Source organism: Triticum dicoccoides, chromosome 2B (assembly GCF_002162155.2).
Source record: "Triticum dicoccoides isolate Atlit2015 ecotype Zavitan chromosome 2B, WEW_v2.0, whole genome shotgun sequence".
In the NCBI taxonomy this organism is placed as follows: Eukaryota; Viridiplantae; Streptophyta; class Magnoliopsida; order Poales; family Poaceae; genus Triticum; species Triticum dicoccoides.
Window position 1 is genome coordinate 609,570,898 of NC_041383.1, and position 9,624 is coordinate 609,580,521.

The window sequence follows — 9,624 nt, forward strand, 5'->3', positions numbered from 1 at the left end:
GCCCCGGGCCCTCGCGGGCCGGCGATGTGGGCGCGGGCGCGGTGGCAGGAGGGCCACGTGGCGGTTGGCGGCTGGCTGGGCGCGGCGGCGGACGTTGTCCGGCTCGCCCGGACACGTCCGTCGGCGGCGGATCTGGCGAGGAGATGTTTTTTTTTAAAACTAGGGTTTGAGACGAGGGGATCCGGGATTTGGAGGAGGGGGTCTATAAATAGACATAAGTGGAGCTAGGAGAGTCCAAATGAGGTGCGGTTTTCGCCCACACGATCGTGATCGAACGCTCTAGGACATGGAGCAGAGTTTGGTGGGTTTTGGGCCAAATTTGGGGGGTTGTTGGGCTGCAACACACACGAGGCCTTTCCGGTCCCTCGGTTAACCGTTGGAGTATCAAACGAAGTCCAGATGACCCGAAACTTGACAGGCGGTCTACCGGTAGTAAACCAAAGCCGCTTGGCAAGTCTTGGTCCAATCCGGAAATGTTTAAACCCCACACACGAAAGAAGACTAGAAATGACCATCGGAGGAGAACGAAGCGCCGGAATGCAAAACGGACAACGGGGAAAAGGCTCGAATGCATGAGATGAACATGTATGCAAATGCAATGCACGTGATGACATGATAAGAGATGCACGAAAAATAAAAACAACACGCGGAGACAAAAACCCAAACCCGAGAAATAAATATAACTTAGCGCCGGAGACGGCAAGAGTGGGATACAAATATGGAAAGTATATCCGGGGCGTTACAACACTCCACCACTACGAAAAGATCTCGTCCCGAGATCTAGGACTGAAAGAACTCCGGGTACTCAGAACGGAGGTGATCCTCGCGTTCCCAGGTGGCTTCACGGTCGGAATGGTGAGACCACTTAACTTTGAGAAATTTGATTGACTTGTTGCGAGTCTTGCGTTCAGTATCTTCAAGAATAGCAACTGGGTGCTCACGATAAGAGAGATCTTCTTGGAGCTCAATGTCCTCGAAGTTGACGGTGCGGTCAGGAGTCTTGAAGCACTTTCGAAGCTGAGAGACATGGAACACATCATGAACATTTGCAAAGTTTGAAGGAAGCTCGAGTTGATAGGCGAGGTCGCCTCTCTTGCTGACAATCTTGAAAGGTCCCACGTATCTAGGGGCAAGCTTCCCTTTGATACCGAAGCGACGAGTACCTTTCATGGGAGAGACGCGGAGGTAAACATGATCTCCGATCTCGAAAACCAGATCATGGTGCTTACTATCATAGTAGCACTTCTGGCGGGATTGAGCTGCTTTGAGGTTATCACGAATGACTTTGCACATTTCTTCTGCTTCTGTGATTAAGTCATTACCCAGCAGCTGACGTTCACCGGTTTCAGACCAGTTGAGAGGGGTACGACACTTCCTGCCATATAGAATTTCAAAGGGGGCCTTGCCCGAACTTGCTTGAAAGCTGTTGTTGTAAGAGAATTCAGCATAAGGAAGACAATCCTCCCACTTCATGCCGAAAGAAATCACACAAGCCCTGAGCATGTCTTCAAGAATCTGATTGACACGCTCGACTTGACCGCTCGTTTGAGGATGGAAAGCTGTGCTGAAGCGGATGTTTGTGCCCATGGCCTTCTGAAAAGAATCCCAAAACTTGGAGGTAAAGATGCTGCCACGGTCTGAAGATATCACTTGAGGAATACCGTGCAGAGAGACAATGTGAGAGGTATAGAGTTCCGCCAATTGAGCTGCAGTGATCGACTCTTTGATAGGCAGAAAGTGAGCCACTTTGGTGAGCTTGTCGATGACAACAAATATAGCATCATTGCCACGCTTGGACTTTGGAAACCCAGTCACGAAGTCCATTTCAATGTGGTCAAACTTCCATTCTGGAATGGCAAGAGGTTGGAGGAGACCTGCTGGCCTTTGGTGTTCTGCCTTCACTCTTCTGCAGACATCACACTCGTTCACGAATTGAGCGATCTCGCGCTTCATTCGAGTCCACCAATAAGTTTGCTTGAGATCCTGATACATCTTCGTACTACCAGGGTGGATGGAGAGGAGAGAGTTGTGAGCCTCGTTCATGATCACCTTACGAAGTTCCCCTTTGGGCACAACAATTCGATCCTCGAAGAAGAGAGTGTCCTTGTCATCAAGTCGGTAGCACTTGTACTTGGACTGACTCTTTGCAATACCAATCTTCACCTTTTTCACCATAGCATCAAGAAGTTGGGCTTGGTGAATCTGGTCTTCTAAGGTAGGAGAGACTTGAAGGTTGGCGAGGAAACCTTGAGGAACAACTTGCAGATTAAGTTTGCGGAAAGCTTCACAAAGCTCGGGTTGATAAGGCTTGAGAATCAGACTGTTGCAATATGCTTTTCTGCTCAAAGCGTCAGCAATCACATTAGCCTTGCCTGGAGTATACTCGATACTCGGATTGTACTCTTGAATCATTTCGACCCATCGAGTCTGCCTGAGGTTGAGATTAGGCTGAGTGAAGATGTACTTGAGACTCTTGTGATCAGTGAAAATATCCACTTTCCTTCCCAATAGAAGATGTCTCCAAGCCAACAAAGCATGCACAACTGCCGCCAACTCGAGATCATGAGTGGGGTAGTTCTTCTCATTAGGTTTCAACTGGCGAGAGGTGTAAGCGACAACTTTCTTCTCTTGCATCAGTACAGCACCGAGACCTTGGAGAGAGGCATCACAAAAGACCTCGTACGGGTTGGTTTCATCAGGCGGAGTCAGAACTGGAGCAGTGATCAATTTCTCTTTCAAAGTGTTGAAAGCCATATCACACTCCGGAGACCAAACGTACTTGACGTGCTTCTGAAGAAGATTTGAGAGAGGCTTGGCGATCTTAGAAAAGTTTTCAACGAATCTTCTGCAATAGCTTGCGAGACCGAGGAAACTGCGGAGTTGCTTCACGTTCTGAGGAGGTTCCCAATTCACAATTGCAGACACCTTCTCAGGATTCACGGAAATGCCCTTGGTAGAGATGATATGACCAAGATAAAGAACCTCATCGAGCCAAAATTCACACTTGGAGAACTTGGCGTAGAACTGATGTTCCCTGAGCTTGTCAAGAACCAAACGCAAGTGCTTAGCATGATCTTCCTTGTTCTTCGAGAAAACCAGAATGTCGTCGAGATAGACCAAAACGAATTCATTGGTGTAGGGGTTGAAGATGAAGTTCATCATGCGAGAGAACGTCGGAGGAGCGTTTGCGAGGCCAAAAGACATGACGGTGTATTCATATGAACCAAAGCTTGTTCTGAACGCCGTCTTGGGAATATCTTGCTCACGAATACGAATCTGATGATAACCCATACGGAGATCAAGCTTGGAGAATACTTGAGCACCCTTGAGTTGTTCGAACAGCTCATTGATGTTGGGAAGTGGGTATTTGTTCTTGATGGTCTTCTTGTTTACTGGACGGTAATCAACACAAAGTCGACTCGATCCATCCTTCTTCTTCACAAAAAGAACACCACAACCCCACGGAGAAGTACTAGGCCGAATGAGACCCAATCTTTCTTGCTCATCGAGTTGTTTCTTCAGCTCCTTCAACTCTTCGGGGCCAAGCTTGTAAGGACGTTTGCACACAGGTTCCGTGCCAGGCTCAAGTTCAATAACGAATTCAACTGGCCGGTGCGGAGGCATTCCTGGGAGCTCTTCTGGAAAGACGTCTTGATACTCACAAACAACCGGAATCTGCGAAATAGCATCCAATTCACCCTTCTCATTGAGAGAAAACAACCGGATGGTATTATCCCGAGCGGCAAAGACAATGACATCCTCAGACGAATGAGTCAGTTGAATCTGCCTGGCTGCACAATCAAGCTGAGCTTTATGCTTAGAGAGCCAGTCCATCCCGAGAATAAGATCGATATCCGAGTTGCCAAGAACCGTAGGAGAAGCCAAGAACTTGTAGTCACCCAGAGTGATAGAAACATCCGGAACGATGGAGTTAGCCTGCATGCGCTTACCGGGAGAGACAACTTCTAAAGGACTAGGTAAAACTTGTGAGACCAATTCATGCCTATCTGTAAACGGTCTCGAGATGAAGCAATGCGATGCACCAGTGTCAAAAAGAACTTTTGTAGGAATATCATTAACAGGAAGGTTACCCATGATCACATCTGACGAGTCCTCTGCCTGAGCTGCATTCATCAAGTTGACCTTGGCGGACTTGGGGTTATGCTTGACCACAGTTGTACTTGCCGATCTGACAGGAGGAGGAGGAGGAAGACGCCTCTGGTTGGTACACTTGTTGGCATAGTGACCCTTCTGTTGGCACTTGTTGCACGTGACCTCTGAAAGCGGACGGTGATACGGAGCACTCGATCTTGGCGCTTGAGACGAAGACTTGTTCTGAAAGCCTGGGTTGGGTGGGTGGGAGAAACCACTGCCACCTTTGCTCTTCTGCTGATACGGCTGACGGAACGGAGGAGGAGGAAGCCAATACTTCTGCTGCTTGACCACTTGAGTAGAGGAAGACGGAGTAACATCTCTGGCATGCTTCCTGGAAGCATCACACCTCATCTGAGCAGCCTCTTGCTTCAGTGCCATGTTGTAGAACTCATCGTATCTCAACGGCTCAAAGAGGACAAGAGCGAGCTGAATTTCCTCACGAAGACCACCCCTGAACTGATAGATCATGCTCTTCTCATCAGGAACATCCTGCTTGGCAAAACGGGCGAGCTTCTGGAACAACTTGTTGTAGTCATAGACAGACAAAGAGCCTTGCTTCAGATTGCAGAATTCCTGACGCTTACTCTCAACCACACTTTGAGGGATGTGATGAGCGCGGAAATCTTGACGAAAATCATTCCAAGTGATAACACGTCCACCTCTGGAATCCTTGTACTGCTGGAACCACTCTGCAGCCTGATCTTTGAGCTGGAAAGAAGCGAACTTGACGAAATCTTCAGGCCTGACGTTGCTGCATTCAAAATGCTTGCCCAGATCCACTAGCCAATCGTCAGCATCGGTAGCCTCAACACAACCGCTGAACGTCTTTGGGCCATTAGCAAGGAACTGGTTCAGTGTAGCAAAGTGGTGCTGATTATGGCCTTGATTCCCTTGACTGCCTTGATTGCGCTCTTGGAGAATTTGCATGATCAACTGTGTGTTTGCATTAGTAGCGGCCATCACAGCTTGCCATGCTTCCGGAGGAGGCGGAGGTGGAGGCGGATCAGGATTCGGAGTCGTGCGCGTTGGAGGAGCCATCCTGAACAGGTTGACCACCATTAGCACACTGATAGACAACAATATAGAAGCTGAATCCAACGGAATGAAAATTGCAACATATAGTCTTCACATCCGAACAGAATGAACGAATGCATTTCTCTTGAAGTGGTCACATATCCATAAATTGAGGAGCCACGAAGAATTAAGGTAGAGAAATAAATCAACAAGGTACGGATCAAGAACGAATAATCGGTAAGAAATCCCAATCTCAAACCAATATCCGTGGAAGAAGAACTAGAGCTACTAGAATTCCCACCTATGAAATTCCCGAACCTTTCTGGTTATGCAATCAGGTGTTGGGGATACAGGGGAAGCACAATATCTCACCCCAAACTAGCAAATCCTACATCCAGCTGTATCCATCCTTCAACACATAACCAAGAAACCTTCGGAAACCATCTATCTCAACCTTCGAAAAGCATCCGTTATACAAGTTATGGCGATACTCCCGAACTCCCGCCCCAGTACTGGGTGGCGTCGAGGTTATCTCACCAACGAACTGCATAAAAGAGATTTCCGATGTCGCGCACATATCTCAAGTATACCAGAATTGCAACGATAAAATTGTGATGACAACACCTCGGAGCTCAACTCCCCGGGACACTGCCACAACCCCTAAAGACAGGAGGCACCAAGAACAATGTTCTCGTCACAAAACCATCGGAACAAAACCAAGATACTCGCGTGATCCTAAAATTTTTTTAGTGAAATTTGAGAAGAGAAGAGTCAAAACTCTACATCAGGATGCCTTACCAGAGCGATGAGGAGACTGGGAAGTAAAAGAATTCCTAAGCTCTCCGATATATAATTCCTAAGGACTCAAAACATTTTTCTAGACACAACTCGGCTGCTAAAAACGATCCAGCAATGGGGGCTCCTAAGGTCGGGGATGGCTCTGATTACCAACTTGTAACGCCCTTGATGCGGCTATAGCTCCCACGTGTCGAGGCACGACTTAGAGACATAACCGCATTGAAAGCAATGTCGCAAGTTAGGCAATCATTACAACATCCCATGTAATACATAATAAAAGGGGGAGATACCATAGTTGGCTTACACTCGCCACGTCACATCAGAGTGCATAAATAACATCCATCAAACAAACACTCATGGCCCGACTACGGCGCCAAAATAGAAAAGAACCCAACATGCGACAAGGTCCTGAATCGATCCCCAACTAGGCACCACTACTGATCATCGGGAAAGGAAACATAATAACGCTGAGAGTCCTCGTCGAACTCCCACTTGAGCTCGTACTCGTCACCTGGAGCGGAATCACCTGGACCTGCATCTGGAGTTGTAGTATCTGTGAGCCACAGGGACTCAGCAATCTCGCACCCTCGCGATCAAAACTATTTAAGCTCATAGGAATGGATAAGGCAAATATATGTGGAGCTGCAGCAAGCGACTAGCATATGCGGTGGCTAACTTATACGCAAAAGAGAGCGAGAAGAGAAGGCGAAGCACGAGCGAGAAGCTAAAGGAACATCCTGCGCACGCATAACTCCAACACCGTGTCCACTTCCCGGACTCCGCCGAGAAGGGGCCATCACGGTAACACACACGGTTGATTCATTTTAATTAAGTTTAGTTCAAGTAATCTACAACCGGACATTAACAAATTCCCATCTGCCCATAACCGCGGGCACGGCTTTCGAAAGTTCAATCCCTGCAGGGGAGTCCCAACTTAGCCCATGACAAGCTCTCACGGTCAACGAAGGAATAGACCTCCACCCGAGACATTCCGATCAGACTCGGTATCCCGGTACAACAAGACATTTCGACAGGGTAAAACTAAACCAGCAACACCGCCCGAATGTGCCGACAAATCCCGATAGGAGCTGCACATATCTCTTTCTCAGGGCACACTCAGATTGTCCTAGGTACGGATAGGCCAGCCCAGAGTTGCCCCTGGTAGCCACCGGTAGCTGACAGGTGGACCAACACTCAGAGGAGCACTGGCCCGGGGGGGGGGTAAAATAACGATGACCCGTGAGTCTGCAGAACCCAAGGGAAAGAAAAGGCTAGGTGGCAAATGGTAAAACCAATGTTGGGCATTGCTGGAAGAGCTTTACTTAAGACGAACTGTCAAGGGGTTCCCATAATAGCCCAACCGTGTAAGGAACGCAAAATCCGGGAACATAACACCGATATGACGGAAACTAGGGCGGCAAGAGTGGAACAAAACACCAGGCATAAGGCCGAGCCTTCCACCCTTTACCAAGTATATAGATGATTAAGTAAGGTATATTGTGATATCCCAACAAGTAAATAAAAGTTCCAACAAGGAACGGCTCCAATCTTCCACCTGCAACTAACAACGCTATAAGAAGGGCTGAGCAAAGCGGTAACATAGCCAATCAACGGTTTGCTAGGACAATGGTGGGTTAGGGGATCACATGGCAATTGGGAGGCTGACAAGCAAAAGGTAGGCATCGTAGCAGTGGCAAAGCAAAAGAGCGAGCAAACTAGCATAGCAAAGATAGTAGTGATTTTGAGGGTATGATCATCTTGCCTGCACAGTTGTCAGAGTTGACTGGATCCTCGCAAGCAAACTCAACGGGCTCCTCGGTAGCAAACTCGTCTCCCGGCTCTACCCAACAAGACAAACAAGCAACAAGGATACAATCAACCACGGCAAGACCAAGCAATATGATGAAATGACGATATGCTATGCGGGATGCGATGCGGGATGCAAAATGCAAGATATGACAGGAAATGCATGAACCTGGCATCAACTTGGAAAACCAAGTGTGCCACTGGATAGAGGGGATGAAATCGCTTGAAAACGATATAAAGATCATTGGAATCGGAGCTACGGTTTGGAAATGGCGAGCGTTTTAAGATATGACACCGGTATGCGATTTACAGCAAGTAGGCATCTAAATGCAACGAAATGAACATGCTACAGCCACCAAACATGAAAACAAAATACATGGCAGTGATGTACACAAGATGGTTGACAAAACACTAGCACTGAGCCATAGGCAAATTCATCCATTAAGAGGTTCAAACAAGCATGGCTAAAACGCAAATGCAAAACAGATTTCAGACTTAGTGAAATTAACACTAGTCTGAAATTTCAGATCACGATGCTCTCTTCGGAGCAGCAAAACAACATGATAGAAAACCTGAACATGACAAGTAAGAACATGGCATGGAGCTACTCAACAAGCTTAAAAAAACACCCAAAGTGACCTGGGGCCAAAAGGGTTCACAAAATACTCTACCGAGCTCACGAACATAGCTCGAACACAATCAGTTTTTAGACTTTGTGAAAACTGAGACACGCTGAAATATAACTCACGAAGGCATGTAAACGAGCTCGATGCACTCACTACGGTGCAAGTCATGGCAAGGAAAGCATATAACCAGCAAGAAGGCACAAAGTGCTAGCTACACATGGCAAGAACGAAGGCATAGCATGCATGAAACACTAACGGTAGCATCGGCAAAATCGCAAACAAGTTGACGATCTGCCCGGATTAACAACGAAGCAAAAGTTGAGCTTGATTGAGTCAACCTAGAGCACTCCACATATGCAAACAAAGACATTGATGGATAGAGCATAACATAATTATCAAAACTCCCTTACTGATCATCCTCAAAAGTGGCACGGATCACTAGGAAACAAGCTGGACATATAGCATCACGAACTAAAATATCTCAGACTTAGTGAAAATCACTAAGTCTCTGAAATCAGCAATCTCAGGTACCTCTCTTCGCAAGCTTGCACAAGACAACACACACATCCTAAAAATGCATGGGTGGCACCACTGGAAAGAAGACAAAATGCTTAACAATTCATCCCAAAGGGGCACAGGCATATCATGCACGAATTAAACATGGCAAAAATGACAAAAGTGCATGATGAACTAACGGATCTGCAATTTAACTCACGAAGCCTCCTTCTAACAGCATTTTGGGCATCAAGATGACCTTAAATGCAAATGATGCAATGGAATGAAATGATGTACATGTCGAGGCGAAGATTTTGATATATCATATGCCCAAAACGGAGCTACGGTTACGGAGATACGAGCAGTCAAAGTAGGCACAAAAATCTAGGGTTAGAGGTAAAAAGTCAACCCGAGATCCAGATCTGGATCCGGGGTACTGTTCACCTGCGCGTCTCCCGAGGATGACCAGCGCCGGAGCTCGTCGGTGCCGGCCGGAGTGGGGGAAGAGGAGGCCGGGGTGAGGGAGAGGAGGTCGGGCGGCGCCGGAGGAGGAGGCGGCGACCGCGGGCGGCGGCGTCCGGGGCGGCGCCTGCTGGTAGCGGGCGGCGGCGGCCGGCTTGCGGCGGCCCGGCGAGGCGACGAGCGGCGGCGGGGCAGCGGCCGGAGGAGGAGAAGAAGGGCGGCGGCGTGCGGGCGCCTCTGGCCCGAGCGGTCGGCGGGGAGGGCCGGT